The sequence below is a fragment of the Theropithecus gelada genome, chromosome 8 (assembly GCF_003255815.1).
Source record: "Theropithecus gelada isolate Dixy chromosome 8, Tgel_1.0, whole genome shotgun sequence".
Classification (NCBI taxonomy): domain Eukaryota; kingdom Metazoa; phylum Chordata; class Mammalia; order Primates; family Cercopithecidae; genus Theropithecus; species Theropithecus gelada.
Genome location: NC_037676.1, coordinates 18,288,924 through 18,304,398, shown reverse-complemented (window position 1 = coordinate 18,304,398; position 15,475 = coordinate 18,288,924). Strand labels below are relative to the sequence as shown.

At 42.5% G+C, this 15,475-nt stretch overlaps 1 protein-coding gene across 12 annotated transcripts in view; it reads left to right on the top strand.

The window, feature by feature from the left end:
* CSGALNACT1 (chondroitin sulfate N-acetylgalactosaminyltransferase 1) overlaps positions 1-15,475 on the top strand; it is a 360,064-nt gene that overhangs the window by 33,193 nt on the left and 311,396 nt on the right. For 2 of the 12 annotated variants that reach the window (XM_025394206.1, XM_025394204.1), the window contains exon 2: positions 10,149-10,288. The exons of the other annotated variants lie outside the window; for them this stretch is intronic. The gene's annotated coding sequence lies outside the window, so the exon portion shown is untranslated. The remainder of the gene's footprint in view (positions 1-10,148; positions 10,289-15,475) is intronic. 12 annotated transcript variants of the gene reach the window in all.

The window sequence follows — 15,475 nt, the reverse complement described above, 5'->3', positions numbered from 1 at the left end:
AAAAAAAAAAAAAAAAAAAAAAAAAAAAAAAAAAAAAACAGCAACAATAAGAAAAAAAGTGAAGTCTTTAAAGATTCAGGTATTTTGGTGCATTGGGTTCCATCTTACTTACCAAATTACTTTCCAGAGCCACGCTGGGCGCCCCCTTGCCTTGGGCAGCCAGGACGCAGATTCTTATAGCTGTGCCTTCCAGAACTCAGCCATCTCTTTAGAATGGAGGGTGGACTGTACCGGTGAAGTGCTCGCCAAAGCTTAGTGTCTTGGACTTCTGCACCTGCCTGAAAATGGACAGTTATCTATAGTGTCAGAGGGAGACTCTGTGCTCACTTCTGATCTTCTATAGTTTATTGGGTAAGGATGAACACTGCATCAGGTTGAACAGCAGCAGTCAGAGATGAGTAGATGGAGGCATAGGCAGGAGCAAGGTTGGAGCTCATGAGCCAGACAGCCACAGTGAAGCCAGGGAGGTGAGATCAGGGGTAGCAGGGCTCTCGGAGATGCTGAGGGCACAGCTCTCTGCTCACATGGGATGGGGCACCAGCCGGAGAAGAGAATGCGGGGCCACCAAGCACACGTGATGCTCTGTCTTTCCCACTCCACCCTTCCTGAAAGGTCATGACACATGGCCACAACACACAGAGGATGCAGTGTGTCTGTGCATAAAACCCATAGGGCTGTGCAACTTAAATATCTGAGCAGAACAGATTTCTATTTGCAACTTGTATTGACTTAATTGCACCTTCATTGTATTTAGTGAATCCTTATGTATTAGCCAAGAGTGCAACAGCAGGCAGAATAATGGCCTCCCAAAGACAGCCACGTCCTAATCCTTGTCATTGTGATATGTTATTATATGCAGGAAAAGGGACTTTGATGTGATGAAGGGAGGGAGCTTGAGATGGAGAAATTATCCTGGGTTATCTGGGTGGATTCAGTATCACAGATTTCTTGAAAGAATCAGAGAAAGAGAGGTGGTGATGAAAGCAGAGAACCAAAGTGATGCCATGTGAGAAAAACTCAGCCAGCCATTGCTGGCTTTGGAGATGGATTCAAGAGCCACCAACCAAAGCCTCTGGAAAAGGCATGGAAATGGATTTTCTGGACATTGGAAAAAGCAAACAAATGGATTCTCCTAGAGCCTCCAGAGGGAATGCAGCTCTGCCGAGCCCTAGATTTTAGCCCAGTGAGATGCATTTTGGGCTTCTGACCTCCAGCATTTTAAAATCGTACACTTGGGTGGTTTTAAGCTGCCAGGTTTGGGGTAATTTGTGGCTGCAGCCCTGGGAAACCGATACAAACGTGCTGCTGGGCAACGGTGGTCTTGCTTTCCTGGACAACTCGTGCTCAGCTTATTGGAAACTGGAAAATCAGCCTGGGGATTTTATACAAAATCTCCACTTTAGGGAGAATTTAGGCACAAATTTAACTGAGAGTCAGAAAATCCTAGGGTTTTCGAAATGAGAGATTTGAGGCCTCTCCTCCTCGAAATAAATGGTAATATGTTACTACTTCTATTGATAGAAAAAATTTCCTACTCTTTAAAAATAGACTCTTTGCTTAAGCATGGAACTATAGATCAGAGCTCTGTTTTCAAACCAACTGTTTATATTTTCATTTGAATTTGGGACCAGGACTGTTTACAGATCGTAATATAGCCACTTATATTTTCCAGAGTGTTTTTAGTGTTTTCTCATGTACAGTACCATCAAATGGTGCAGTGTATCACTAGGCTTAATTATAAGCTTTTCAAAGGAGACACTTTTTCCAAAACGTATGTCCTAGTGTGAGAAGAACACACATGACCTCTGTGTCCTTGTACCAGAAAGCAAACCTGTTGCTGTGCCTTCCTTCTCGTGCCTTCATCTCCTCTCTCTGTCCCAGCGACTTCCGTTCCTTAGTGGATCATTTTATAAATTCCATTCATTTTTTTTTCTTTTGATATCCTGAGAACTGACAAAGTCAACTAGTCCTGAGGTTTGTGGCAAACACTGTTTTATTCTTTTTTCAGAATAGTACCTTGCATTTGAAAAACGTGAAAGTGATGTGACATTTTATGTGATGTAAGTGATAATTACACTTTCTAAGAATCAGCACCTCAAGATGTTTTGGGTTTTTATGATGGCCCACTTGTCTTTCATTAGCACGTGAACAATATTAAACACACACATATGATATTGTTTCCATTTATTTGGATGTATACCCCAAAGAGAAGTTCCTTCAAATATAAGGGCTTGAGAATAAGGGAAATAAGACTGACCTTAAATTTTAGTATCAATCCTTTGGGTCTTAGGGCCAGAGCCCAAAATAAGGTGAAGATTTTGCAGGATAGAGGCTTGAGAAAATAAATTAGCATAAACAAATAAAGGAGGCTTGCTCTAAAGTGGAGATGATTGAAAAGGGAGAATCTTCAGACACTGGAATCACTTATCTAATCTTGGTCCCTAGAATAGAGATTGGTGGCAGGTAGTGGTGACAGCCAAGGAAATCCAAATAGTCTAGTTGCCCTGAAAACATTTAGAAAATGGCTGTGCTTGCTTCTGTTTTGGTTTTCTCAACAATGTCCTGATATTTACTGGGCTTTCCCTGTTGCAGGTCTTGCTGCTTGGGGAGAATATACTGGTCCCCAAGATGTTAATTCTATTGCAAAAGAAGAGTTGGTGCTCTAGTCATGCCCAGGACTGTGGGCTTGGTTAATCTGAGTCTCTCTGAGTGATGACCCTGCCCTTGATGAGTGTGCAAGGCCAGTGCCCATCCATGATTCTGGTCAATGCACCAGGGCCGTGAGGCCCCCTGTAGGGTGGCCAGCTGGATTGAACTTGGTGGGCCACACGCTCCCATCTGCTCCCTTCTCCGGTAACTATCCATGACCCTAGGCTGGGGAGACCGTGTGCAAATGGTGTTGACTTTTGTGGCTAGACCTGCATTTGCATCTTGGCTCTGAAACCTAATACCTATTTAAGTTGACTTTGCTGGGCCTCTGTTTTTGTATCTGGAAATTGAGGAGAACACCTCCATGGTAGGGTACCTGGCAGAAAGTAAGCATCCAAGAAATTATAACTATTATTTTAATTTTAATTAGCTAAATGCATCATAAGACATTGCAAAAAGCTAATTGATTAATTCATTTATTTAAATAAAAAATACTGATTGAGGCCCTTTATGTGCCAGACACTATATACCGTGTACATTTTAGGGGAGAGAGCAGTCAATGGGACAGGCAGGGCAGTCTCAAGTGCCAATTTCTTTTGCTTCCTTCTTGGTTTTAATGTTCTTTCTCTCAACTAATTAGGAAAAAAATAGATAACTAAATACTTATTTTAAACAAATTTGAAATGTAAGTAAAGGTTTCTATTGAACTTAAACCAGCATGAATTAATCAGTTTTAAAACACAGAAAAAAATTCAATACGAAATTTCTTTTTTTTGCTTGAGTTGAAGATTTGCTAGATTTTGGCAGCTGACACAGTAAATGTTTTACTGTAGCAACATTTTAGATTTGAATCTTTACATTGGGTACACCAGGGAATTTGTTTTTATAGCAATTAATTTTTCTTTTGAAATTAATATGAAAGGGATACATTTAATGATCCATAGAAGTATTGACTTTATGTAAAGGAACAGCTAAAGCCAATTAGCATGTTTTCATTTGCATATACCATGCAGTTAGTGGCATAAATGTGTTCTCCATGTAATGCGTGATAGTTCTCAACTATGTGATATGATAAGAAGACTTTGGCGGTCTTTTCAAATTTAACCTTTTCCACGACACATAGAATTCTGTTGACTTCTTACAGCCTATGTGTTCTGGGTAAAATAGTTGCAGATTTCAGAGTGAAAACAGTGATTTCCGCACTTTGTTGATCAAAATCCTTCTATACATGGTGAGTGGAGTAGGCAGAGGGCTTGAGGTCTTGGTGGGGAACTTGGGCTTGTTGTGTGGGACTGGAGATCAGTTTCACGGTCTCCGGGATGTTGTTCACAGCAGGTTTTGGAAATGGTGGTGACAGGACTAGGACTCAAGAGGAAAATCTGGCAGATACCCCCAGTGTGGTTCTGGGGTGTTGGCCTCGAACTGAGAACCCAACGGGGAACATTTCAAGGTGACTGAGTTCCAACAGAAAAGGAGAGGGCCGGCTATACTGTTTGGTCACGGATTCTTGGATCCCATGTTTATTGTCACCTGGTGTGCTCTGGGAAATGGTGCTTTAAAACCCAGTGTGTGTTTTCTTCTCCGTCCTGGCTGTGCAACTCCTACAGGAGATGAGATCTGAGGTCTCAGGGCCTCTGCACAGGGCTGCCCTTATCACCTCAGCAGGCCCCCTTGGGGACAGGTGTCAGGCTCAGATTCTTCATCAGGGGTTTTGTTGTGATGTTTTAAAACATGCAACCAAAACCCTCCTCTGGGGTGCTGCTTGGCCAGGGCATTCTTGGGCATGAGCCAACAGCACCAGCATCATCCAGAGAGCGATGGAGGAAAGCTTTTTCCCTTTTGGGCACTGAGAACAAGCAAGTGAATGGGAGGAAGAGGGGAGGGAGGGTGGAGAGAGAGAATCAGCCTGATCCCTTCCCATGCCATGCCTGGCACAGCCACACTCCTTAGCCTTGTCCAGGGAAGGAGCCACTCCTCAAAACTACTCCCCAAGACATGTAATGCGTACAGTTCTGCCAGGAAAGGTTGATTCTCTTGGACTGAACAGTGTCTCTCAGGTAGGATAAATGTGATATTTTAGTGTGAAGTGGCCCAATTTAATTGCTTTTAGCTAGAAGCCATTTCTCCCTCCTCTGAACTCTCTTGAGCACCCCAGCTATGGCTCATGTGCTTGTCACTGTCCATCAGGCTTTACGATTATTCTTCCGAGTTTCTTATCTCCCCCGATAGATAAGAACCATGTGTGAACTGGGATTGTGTTTTTTTAATTTCTTTTATTATTAAGCACACTGCCTCCCTACATCACTAGGGATTGAGTTTGGCTGCCTGTAATGGAAAACCGAAAATGCTGGCATGAAATGTAAGGTTTCACTTCTCTTGTGCTAGGAGAAGGACAGGGATAGTGGTTCTGGACTGGCACAGTGGCTCTTCCATGTCACCAGTGCCCTTTTGCTTTCTCCTCTGCCTTTCTTATCATTCTCAGGTTTGCAAAATGGCTCTTGTACCTCTGTCGTTACATCACCTTCCAGGAAGTCTAAAGGGGACAAGGTGAGGTCTAAAGGGATGGGCCAGCCTCGTGTGCTCCTTCTGTTATTAGAAAAATGATAGCTTTCTTGGAAGACCCTAACTAGTGAGCTTCAGCTCATGTCTCACTGCCCAGAAGTGTGCCATGTGACCATACCTAGCTGCAGGGGATCTGGGGAAGGGAGGTGATTTTTTGCTGTTGTTTTTTCATAAGGGAGAATATATGGCTGCCTGGAGCAAAATTGGGGTTCTACTCATAAAGAAGAAAGGCGAATGTAGGCAGCTGGCATTGTCTGGCATCCTCCCATGTAGAAATGACTCAGACAGACACTTGCAGAATGAGTGGCTTTAACTGTGGACACAAAGCTTTGTCCCGAGAGGGGAAGATCAAGGTCTAGAATCCCAGAAAGAAACAACACAGGGAGTTTTTGCTGATTTGCGCCTACCATCATCACACAACTATTTTGGACATTTAGCTCCTGGCATCCATTGTCTTGTTGTTGTTTTTCTGAAAATATCTTAAAAGGATGGGAGATTTCTGGATCAGGACCTTGGTGACGTTTAATGTACCCAGGCTTAGGGGCCTTCTGAGTTTTGATTGGTCATAACAGAGGCAGATTGAAGAATGTGTGCCTACTTCCAGACACACCCCTTAGATAATGACAAATATCAGCATGTGAAGATCCACTTGTCAACCCCCCATCATTGGGAGTACAGCGTGTCTGTGCCAGGCATGGGAAAGAATTCTAGCTTTTTCTCCTCACTCTCATCCCACCTTCCAAAAAATGCACACAACCTGGCAAGATAAAATATAAATCAGAAAGACAAATGAGTCCAAGAGAAAACAAGGGTCGGAAGTGATGACTTGAGCCAGGGCTGAAGTATAAGTTACTGTTTTGTATAGTGTAGATGTATATTGTATATGTGTGGCCTAAGGTTCTGTATACTTCTTAGAAATAGGGTATAAATGTAGCTCTCAGGTTTTAGCAGTCACCAGATGGAGGGAAAGACTCTGTTACACAGTTTGCAGTGTCTACAAGACAAAGATAGATGGTTACTCAAGGGAAGCTTAACTCTTTACAACGGTGAGAGATCTTGCAGGGCATATGTTAATAGCCATAATATGTCAGGACATCTTAGCATGATGGGGAATTTGGGTTACAAGAATCCAGATGAGAGAGGAAGTTCATTCCTGTGGCCTGAGAGGGCTTCACAGTCATGATGACCCTTGCAGAAGAGGCAAGGGTAGAGTGGATGGAAATAAGTCCTGTTTGGTCAGAGTAGAGCTTTGTGTGTGGGAGGCATGGGAGGTAATTTGGGTGGATTTAGAGATGGCTAAATAGTAAACAACTGCAAACTGGGTAATGTTTTGGGCTGGAAAAGTGACATGATCAAAGCAATGTTTTTAAAAAATGACTAAGTGTTCATGATGGGAAAGCATTGTATGTAATAATTATCAGTTCGCATGAAATAGAAACAGTACACTGATGGCAAGAAAAAAGAAAAGAGAATGTGTTTAAAACACATTTTTCCAAAACACAGATTCACTTGCTGCAACTGTGCGTTTTGTTGCTACAGCATAGGAATTGTGCAAATTCAGTCTTTGGCTTCTACCTTTTAAATAGGAAAATGGAGGAGAAACAGAAAGCCTGTGGCCAGGCTCAGTGGCTCGCGCCTGTAAACTCAGCACTTTGGGAGGCTGAAGCGGGTGAATCACTTGAGGTCAGGAGTTCAAGACCAGCCTGACCAACATGGTACAGCCCCATCTCTACTAAAAATACAAAAATTAGATGGGTGTGGTGGCAGGCACTTGTAATCCCAGCTACTTGGGAGGCTGAGGCAGGAGAATCGCTTGAACCTGGGAGGAGGTTGCAGTGAGCCGAGATTGTGCCAGTGCACTCCAGCCTGGGTGACAGCGTGAGACTCTGTCTCAAAAAGAAGGCTTGTTATGCTTTGTACCTTTTAGTTAGCATAAAAAGAGACTCTGGGCCCCAAAGGGAAAGCCTGCAGAGGCCCCAGCCCATGATACCTAGCCCTGCAATGGCTTGATGGTGGATGGTGGATGGGGCAGGGGTAGTTATAGGACATCTTGGCCTATGGATCCTTGGGGCCTGCCTTAGCAGTGTCCCAGACTAGTCTAGACTCGGGCTGCAGTGCCTGAGGCTAGCCCAGACCATGGTTACAGTGCCTGAGGTTAGCCAAGACCAGGGTTACCGTGCAGGAAACTAAAAGTAGTCTCTAGCCTTGCAGAACATAACCTACAGAAAAAAGCTATGGTTTTACAATCACTGGACAACCAAGCTGGGGTTGTTAAGCTGAGTCCCATTCAGGAGTTCAGGGGACTGGGTCCTGGGAACCGGAGACCCGAATAGGGCATATTAGCTGTTTGATTCTATCCTAATGTCTAAACCACACAAAGGGGCAGCATGAGGGAATTTTTGGAGTGGTGGGACCATTCGCTGTGGTACTGTGGTGGTGGATACGTGATTCATTGCATTTGTCAAAACCCGTATAGCTGAACATATGGAGTCTAGAGGCTTGGTGGTGAATTCACTGCCTTGGAAGGTTACTGGTCTACCACCTTCCTGAGTAATCTCTTGGTGTATCTATATTATGTGTCTGTACTCCACAGAAGATATTTTCTGCAGTCATAAAAAGAAAATAATAGTTCACTGCTACATAGGCTATGTCAGTGGTGACAAAGGACCTGTTTGCACCTTGCCTCTGTCACACAAAGTTAATGATAATACATATACCTTTTGACTGGTGTGGCTTCACTAAGATGGAGCCTGCAGAGGCACTGAGCATTGTGTGTAGGACTCAGTAAAAGTTAATTCCATTCCTCCTCTCTGCCAAAAGCAACTATTTCTTAAAATGATAATTTTACCAGAAACTAACATCTGCCTAGTGCTTATCACATGCGTTATCTCATTTGGTTTTCACAACAGTCCTGTGAATTAAGTATGAATGTTTGCCTCGTTTATCCCCACTAAGGCTTAGAAGTTTAAGTCCTTTGCCTAATGCCATGCTACAACTGAGTGGGAAGCTGTGGCTCCAGTATAGGACTGCAGACCCTAAGTCATATATAATTATAACTCTATTTGGAGAACTTGCAGAAAAGGATCAGATCAACTTTAATCCTCTATGCTATTTGTGTATTTGGAGATTGAAGGAAGTATAAGAAATTGCAAAAGGGAAATATTATTATTATTTCTTTTTTTTTGAGACAAAGTCTCACTCTGTCACCCAGCTTGGAGTGGAGTGGTGCGATCTTGGCTCACTACAACGTCCGCCTCCCAGGTTCACACGATTCTCATGCCTCAGTCTCCTGAGTAGCTGGGATTATAGGTGTGCACCAGCACATCTGGCTAACTTTTGTATTTTTCTTTTTTGCAGAGGCGGGGTTTTACCATGTTGGCCAGACTGTCTTGAACTCCTGACATCAGGTGATCTGTCTGTCAGCCTCCCAAAGTGCTGGGATTAAAGGCATGAGCCACTGTGCCCAGCTGGAAATATTAATTTTATTTTTAAAAGGGAAAGGTTTGTACTGTATTATCGAAGAAAAAAATGGTTTTGGTTGAGATAAAAGATAACCATGTATAGAACAATTATATAATAAAAAGCCAATATTGACAACACAGGAAGATCATATCTTCTATTAGGCAAGATAAAACATATTTAGAAGCATACTCCCTACCACACAGGATATGCCGAGTGCACAGAGAGAGGTACAAAGGCGGTGCTCAGAGCATGGAGGAAGGGAAGTTGGCATATGATATTTCCGCTGTGTCTCCCCTAGAAGACAAAAGCTTTATTTTGGGAGGGGGCAAGATTACAAGCTAGATTCAGGACTGTGTTAGAGGAAAGGGCGGGATTATTGAAGGATTGGCAGGATCACTGAAAATGCCACCTCCTTGGTTTCTGGGGTACACTGCCTGCCCAAGACTGAGGCTTAATCAGAACAAGAGAAGAACCTCCACCCCCATTCCCTACCGCCAGGCTGACAGGCATGGAGTGAAAGGTAATATGCAGGAGACAGACTTTCTCTGAGACATGGTGCAAAGGAAAGACTGAAGTCTGAGAGTGCAGCAGTCACTGGAAAACAGACTTGGCAATCAGCCCTTGCCCTGAACACAGGGTATTACTAGAAGAATGTGAGGCTGGTAGGTCACTGAGAGTAACCATAGAGACAACAAACCTCCAAGTCCATCCAACTCCTAGTTAGATTAACTCAAACCCTTACACTAGAGACCTAGCAGAACTTGCAGAAGGAAAGATGTGCCCATTTCCAGGCATTAAAATATATTTACCCCCATCTTTACTCTCCCACACTTTCAATACAAAAATTACTAGGCATGCAAAAAGGCAAGAAAAAAATAAATTGTTCTGTTATAAAGACACATGCACCTAAATGTTCATCACAGCCCTGTTCACAATAGCAAAGACATGGAATCAACCCAGATGTCCATCAAGAGTAGATTGGATAAAGAAAATGTGGTACATACACACCGTGAAATACTATGCAGCCATTAAAAGGAATGAGATCATGTCCTTCGCAGCAACATTGGTGGTGTTGGAGGACATTATCCTAGGTAAACAAATACAGGAACAGAATAGCAAATTCCATATGTTCTCACTTATAAGGGGGAGCTAAACAATGAGTACTGATATGGTTTGGCTCTGTGTCCCCATCCAAATCTCATTTTGAATTGTACTCTCATTATTCCCACATGTTGTGGGAGGGACCTGGTGGGAAATAATTTGAATCATGGGGGCAGTTTCCCCCCTACTGTTCTCGTGGTAGTGAATAAATCTCGTGAGATCTGATGGTTTTATCAGGGGTTTCTGCTTTTGCATCTTCCTCATTTTCTCTTGCCGCTACCATGTAAGAAGTGCCTTTCACCTCCTGCCATGATTCTGAGGCTTCCCCAGCCATGTAGAACTATAAGTCCAATTAAACCTCTTTTTCTTCTCAGTCTCGGGTATGTCTTTATCAGCAGCATAAAAACGGACTAATATAAATACACATGAACACAAAGAAAAGAACAGCAGACACTGGGACCTACTTGAGGGTGGAGGGTGGAAGGAGGGTGTGGATCGAAAGCCTACTTACCAGGTATTATGCTTATTACCTGGGTGATGAAATAATCTGTATACCGAACCCCTGCAACATACAATTTACCCGTATAACAAACCCACAGATGTACTCCTGAAACTAAAATAAAAGTTAGGGAAAAAAAAAAAAAACCCAAGAGACAAAGCAATCATCGGGACCAGACTCAGACATGGCACAGATGTTGGAACAATCTGATAGGGGGCTTAAAATAACTATGATTACTAAGTTAAAGGCTCTAATAGCAAAGGTGGGCAATGCACAAGAATGGATGAGTTAATAGAAATTACTCAAACTGAAGCACAAAGAGGATTTTTTTTTTTAAAGGAAAAACAACAAGAATAAAACGAAACGCTCCACAGCTCTGGGGTAATATCAGTCTAACACATAGTTTATTGGAATTCCAGAAGGAGACTGGAGAGAGAGAATGGAGATGGGAAAAATATTTAAAGAAATGATGGCTGAGAAATTTCCCAAAGTAATGACAGACACCAAATTATAGATCTAAGAGGCTCAGGGGGTTACCAGGAAGGATAATTACAACAAAACAAAACACACCCAGGTATGTTATACTCAAATAGTTGTAAATAGAAGAGAAAGAGAAAATCGTAATTCAGCCAGAGAAAAGGAATCTAAGTATAGGCTGCTTTTGAAAGAGAAAAATTAGAGGGCCGAAGATGGGTTACACAGCAGACAACAAAAGTTTGAAATTATTGGAGCAAGAGATCAACAGGAGAGGGGAATAATTGGATAAAGTTTATAGATGGCAAAATTGGCCTTTGAAAGGAGAAATAGCTCCTTCTTTTAAAAGACAAGATAAAAAGAAGAAGGGTGAAGCTGGAGAGCGTTTTGAGTGCAGAGAGGAGGATGTGGAGGTGAACTCATTCGAGTGCCGTGCATCCATTGAGTAAAGTAGGACACAGGTCTTCAGCAGGATCAGAGAAAGGCATTTCCTAAACGTGTTCTGTGGTTTCCTTTCACTGCAGCTTGGCCTCTCTCTTTCTTCCAGTCCCCTTCTCTATCTGGGGCTGCCGTAGCAAAATACCACAAACTTCATAGTAGCAAAAATGTATTGAAATTAATTTCAGCGGAAATACATGGTCTTGCAGATCTCGAGGCTGAGTGTCTGGAATTAAGGTGTCCTCAGGGGAAGATCCCCCCTGAAACCCATAGAGGGTCCTTCCTCGCCACTTTCTAGCTTCTTGTGGTTTGCCAGCAATCTTTGGTGTTCCTTGGCTCGCAGCTGCAGCACTCCAGTTTCTGCTTTTGTCGTCACATGACGTTCTCTGTGTGTCTCTGTCTTCTTTTAAGGACACCATTCACATGGGATTTGGGGCCCTCCTGCTCCTGTATGGCCTCATCTTAACTAATTATATCTGAAGCAACCTTATTTTCAAATAAGGATGCATCATGAGCTACTGTGGCTGAGGACTTCCACATATCTTTTTTAGTGGGGACACAATTCAACTCATAACACTTACTAAGTCTTCGTCCCTCTTTTACAAAATTTTCTTCTAGGGAAATCCAACTCGTCATCTGAAGTGCATTTGAGTCCTACCTCCTACCTGAAGCCTTTCATAATGGAATTCTCTCCTCTCAGCACTCTGTCATGCTCTTCAAACAAGTTATATCTTTTATGTGGTTCGCTATTCCTGTCTGCCCGGCGCGGCTCACCATCCTGAGAGCGGAAGTGATTCAGCTGCTCTGTGCACCCTTCACAGGGTCCAGAGGCACTTCCTAGTGAGATGATTTAGGATCTTGCAGTACAGAGAAAACCATTACAATCAGAGGAAATGGGGATGGAGAGTAATCAGGCAAGCTTTTCTGAAAGAGATAAGATAAAGCATTGGAAGGATGGGAGGAAGAGAGAACATTCCAGGCTGTTTTTTGAAAATAGTATTTTTTTTTGTTTTGAGGGTAAGATTGTAACCATGCTTCCTTATAATAATGTTTTAGAATGTTCTGCACAGGGTCCACCAGGAGCCTTAACATCAGTCAATTAAGGGGATTGAGTTCATTGTTTCCAATTGCACTTGGATGTTTCTTGCCAAGCTTGGCCCTCTGCACATTTTTAGATATTCCATCTCTGTTAACTGTCTATGCCTTTAGCTCCCTCGGTGACGTGCTCATCTGTCTTTAGCAAGGTAACAGGAGCTGTCCATCCATGCATTTTTGTTCTGTTGTGTTTTGGTGCTGTTTTGGCTGGGAAGGCACTGCATATTAAGAAATGCAGTGGTTGACACTTCTTTTTTGTGATGGCGGTAGTTAGAGTGCAGAGACTTGGTGGCAATAAGGAAGAGCTTTGCAGGGATGATTTCAGGATGTGCTGAGTTTGGCAGAAGCACAGCAAGGTCTACTTGGGCCCTTGGAGAACAAGCAGAGTGAATGTTCAGGAAAAGAGTACTCAGTGGCTAGAGGTGGGCACCATGAATTTAAAAGGTTGCCATCATATTCTTTTCCTGGTTCCCTACCACAGACAGCTAAAATCTCTGGGTACTTCCATTGTCTCACTGTTCCTATGAAGCTGGGTACAGCAATGAGCACGAGTTTTGGTGTTGAAGAGCTCTGAGTTCTGGCCAGGTGCGGTGGCTCACGCCTGTAACCCCAGCACTTTGGGAGGTCGAGGCGGGCAGAGCACGAGGTCAAGAGATCGAGACCATCCTGGCTAGCACAGTGAAACACCGTCTCTACTAAAAATACAAAAAATTAGCCAGGCAGGTGGCGGGCACCTGTAGTTCCAGTTACTTGGGAGGCTGAGGCAGGAGAATGGTGGGAACCTGGGAGGCGGAGCTTGCAGTGAGCCGAGATCATGCCACTGCACTCCAGCCTGGGCGACAGAGCGAGACTCTGTCTCAAAAGAAAAAGAAAAAAGAGCTCTGAGTTCCAACCCTGGCTTCACCACTTATTATTTCTGTGATGTTGGGTACACTGCTTCCACATCTGTAAAATGGGTTTAGCACTACCTTTAGAGCTAGTGGGAAGGTTCAATGAGATAAGACATTAAGATAATTGAAAAGCAACAATCCCAGTACTGCCTGACATGTTGGGGGTGCCACACACTGTTAGTTTATCCTTTCCTAGTTTTGAAGAGTATGGGACACCACGACACAGAGGAGTGAAGTGGCTACCAGTGGGCATGTCAATGTAGGCTGGAATGGAAGTGAACTGTTGGGGTGATATCACGCTGAGATTCCCTGTGAGATGTCACACTGAGATTCCCTTCCTCAGCTGCAGGCATCTGCAGAGCGTTAGGCTTTTTGCTTTTCAATGTTCCTTCTTTTATAGCCTAAGATCCATTTGGCAGTTACATTTCTGAAGTATATTAATTTTTACATGTGATAAGAATGCTGATTTAGGGGGTTATACTGTAAAAGCTTCCATATAAGTTTGCTTTATTTGCGATATTCCCTTAAATAGATGCCATGCTGTTGAAACACATTACTTCCTGCCACTTGGCACACAGGGCTTGGTCTCCTATATTTCATCACCAAAGTGAATTCTTAAAATTTATTGTTGAACTTGTTAGACTCTCTTCCTTTGTCTCTTTTTTTACTTTTTCCTCGGCCCACCCTCCTGTAGGAGGGAAATATTTTCCACTGCTTTAAAATTGATTAATAAATATTTCAGGATAAAAATATCAGTTTTAAAACTGTCAGCTTCCATCTTTTCCTCCTCCCAGCACAACTCAACTATCACTGTTGATGACAACTTACTTTTTATTGGGCCTGACTTAGCACAAGGACTATGAATTATCCTTTAATGACATATAAAAATCTAAAGCTATATTGCCCTTGGAAATATATTGAAAGCATATATATTGAAATATATATGAATATATATGATGTATATGAAATATATTGAAAGCAAATATATTGAAAGCATAAAGTAAGAAAAAAATGAATATGTAAAGGTTGATCAAACAGTTCTAGAACAGCAGCAGGAGGTTGGTGGGGCAATGAACCACAGGGCCAATCTTCCTTGAAGAGTGTGGAGACTGTCTTACTAATCCTTCTTTCAGGCAGTACTCTTTAGGAAAAAAAAAAAAAATCAGAGAGGAGCATACGGTAGTGATGCAATGGAATAAAGAAGGAGAATGTGAAAGAGACAACCTAGGCAGTATTTAACAGCACCGCCCTGGCCTTCATGTATAAATATAACCGGAGCGCAAATGCTTATGATGATTTAAGGAGCGTTGCCTCTGAAACTGGCAAACAGTAATGATAAGAAGTAATTATAGGATTTCCACTCAATTTAACACATTATGCAAGAAGTGTTAAAAGAAGGATTTTTACCCTTCAAACATGTTCTCATTTTTTTTTTTTTTCCATACAGAAAAGTACAGAGAGTAATAAAACAAGAACTCGTGGACCACTCCCTACCCTAGAATGAATACATATTAACATTGTGCCCTGTTTGCTTCAGATTTGTTTTTAAATGAAAGAAATAAAATATTTCTGACCAATGTGCTCTTTGTTCCTCTCCCTTCCCTCCTCAGAAGAAGCCACGATTGTGAACTTGGTGTGTTTCCTGTCACCAAGCATAGCGTTGTTAAGGTGATCTATTTCTTTTACAGGAACCATCCTTTTTTCAGATGATTTTACTGCTTTATCATACTTGCTATAAAACAAACTAGATGACTGCAGCAACCTTGCTGAACTGATGCTCAGCTGGTAATTATTTCCTGACAAATGGATTTTAGACCCTATTCAATCCCCATATAGAGTTATGCTGTGTTAATTTTTAATTATGCAGTTTATGAAATGACAGAGACAATTATAATTAATTTATGGCTTTTGGGGTTTCTTTTTCTCTAACATTTTGAATCAGAAGTCACAGATCATTTCCAGGGATAAGGATGAAACTGGTTTTGTTGCAGTGTTTTCCTAGAAGTATTTCTTAAGGAGGAAAAATGAAGCCTGTGGGGAGTAAATATTTCACACACATGTCTTGCCTTCCTCCAAGCTGTGAAATGAAAATAAGAAGTAATTAGTCATTTACATCTGCTGTGGACCCAACCCAGCCTTGACTTTGCATCTGGTCTGGTTGCAGACTGGAGCAAATGTTCTATACCAGCCTTTAGGAGTGGAAGGCACTCAATCCCAGAGTGCCCCAGAGCTCTGTCCTGCGTACACTTACAATCTTACCTGACCGGGCTCTCACCTGGAGCTGTGCCTTAGAAATACCTGGGGG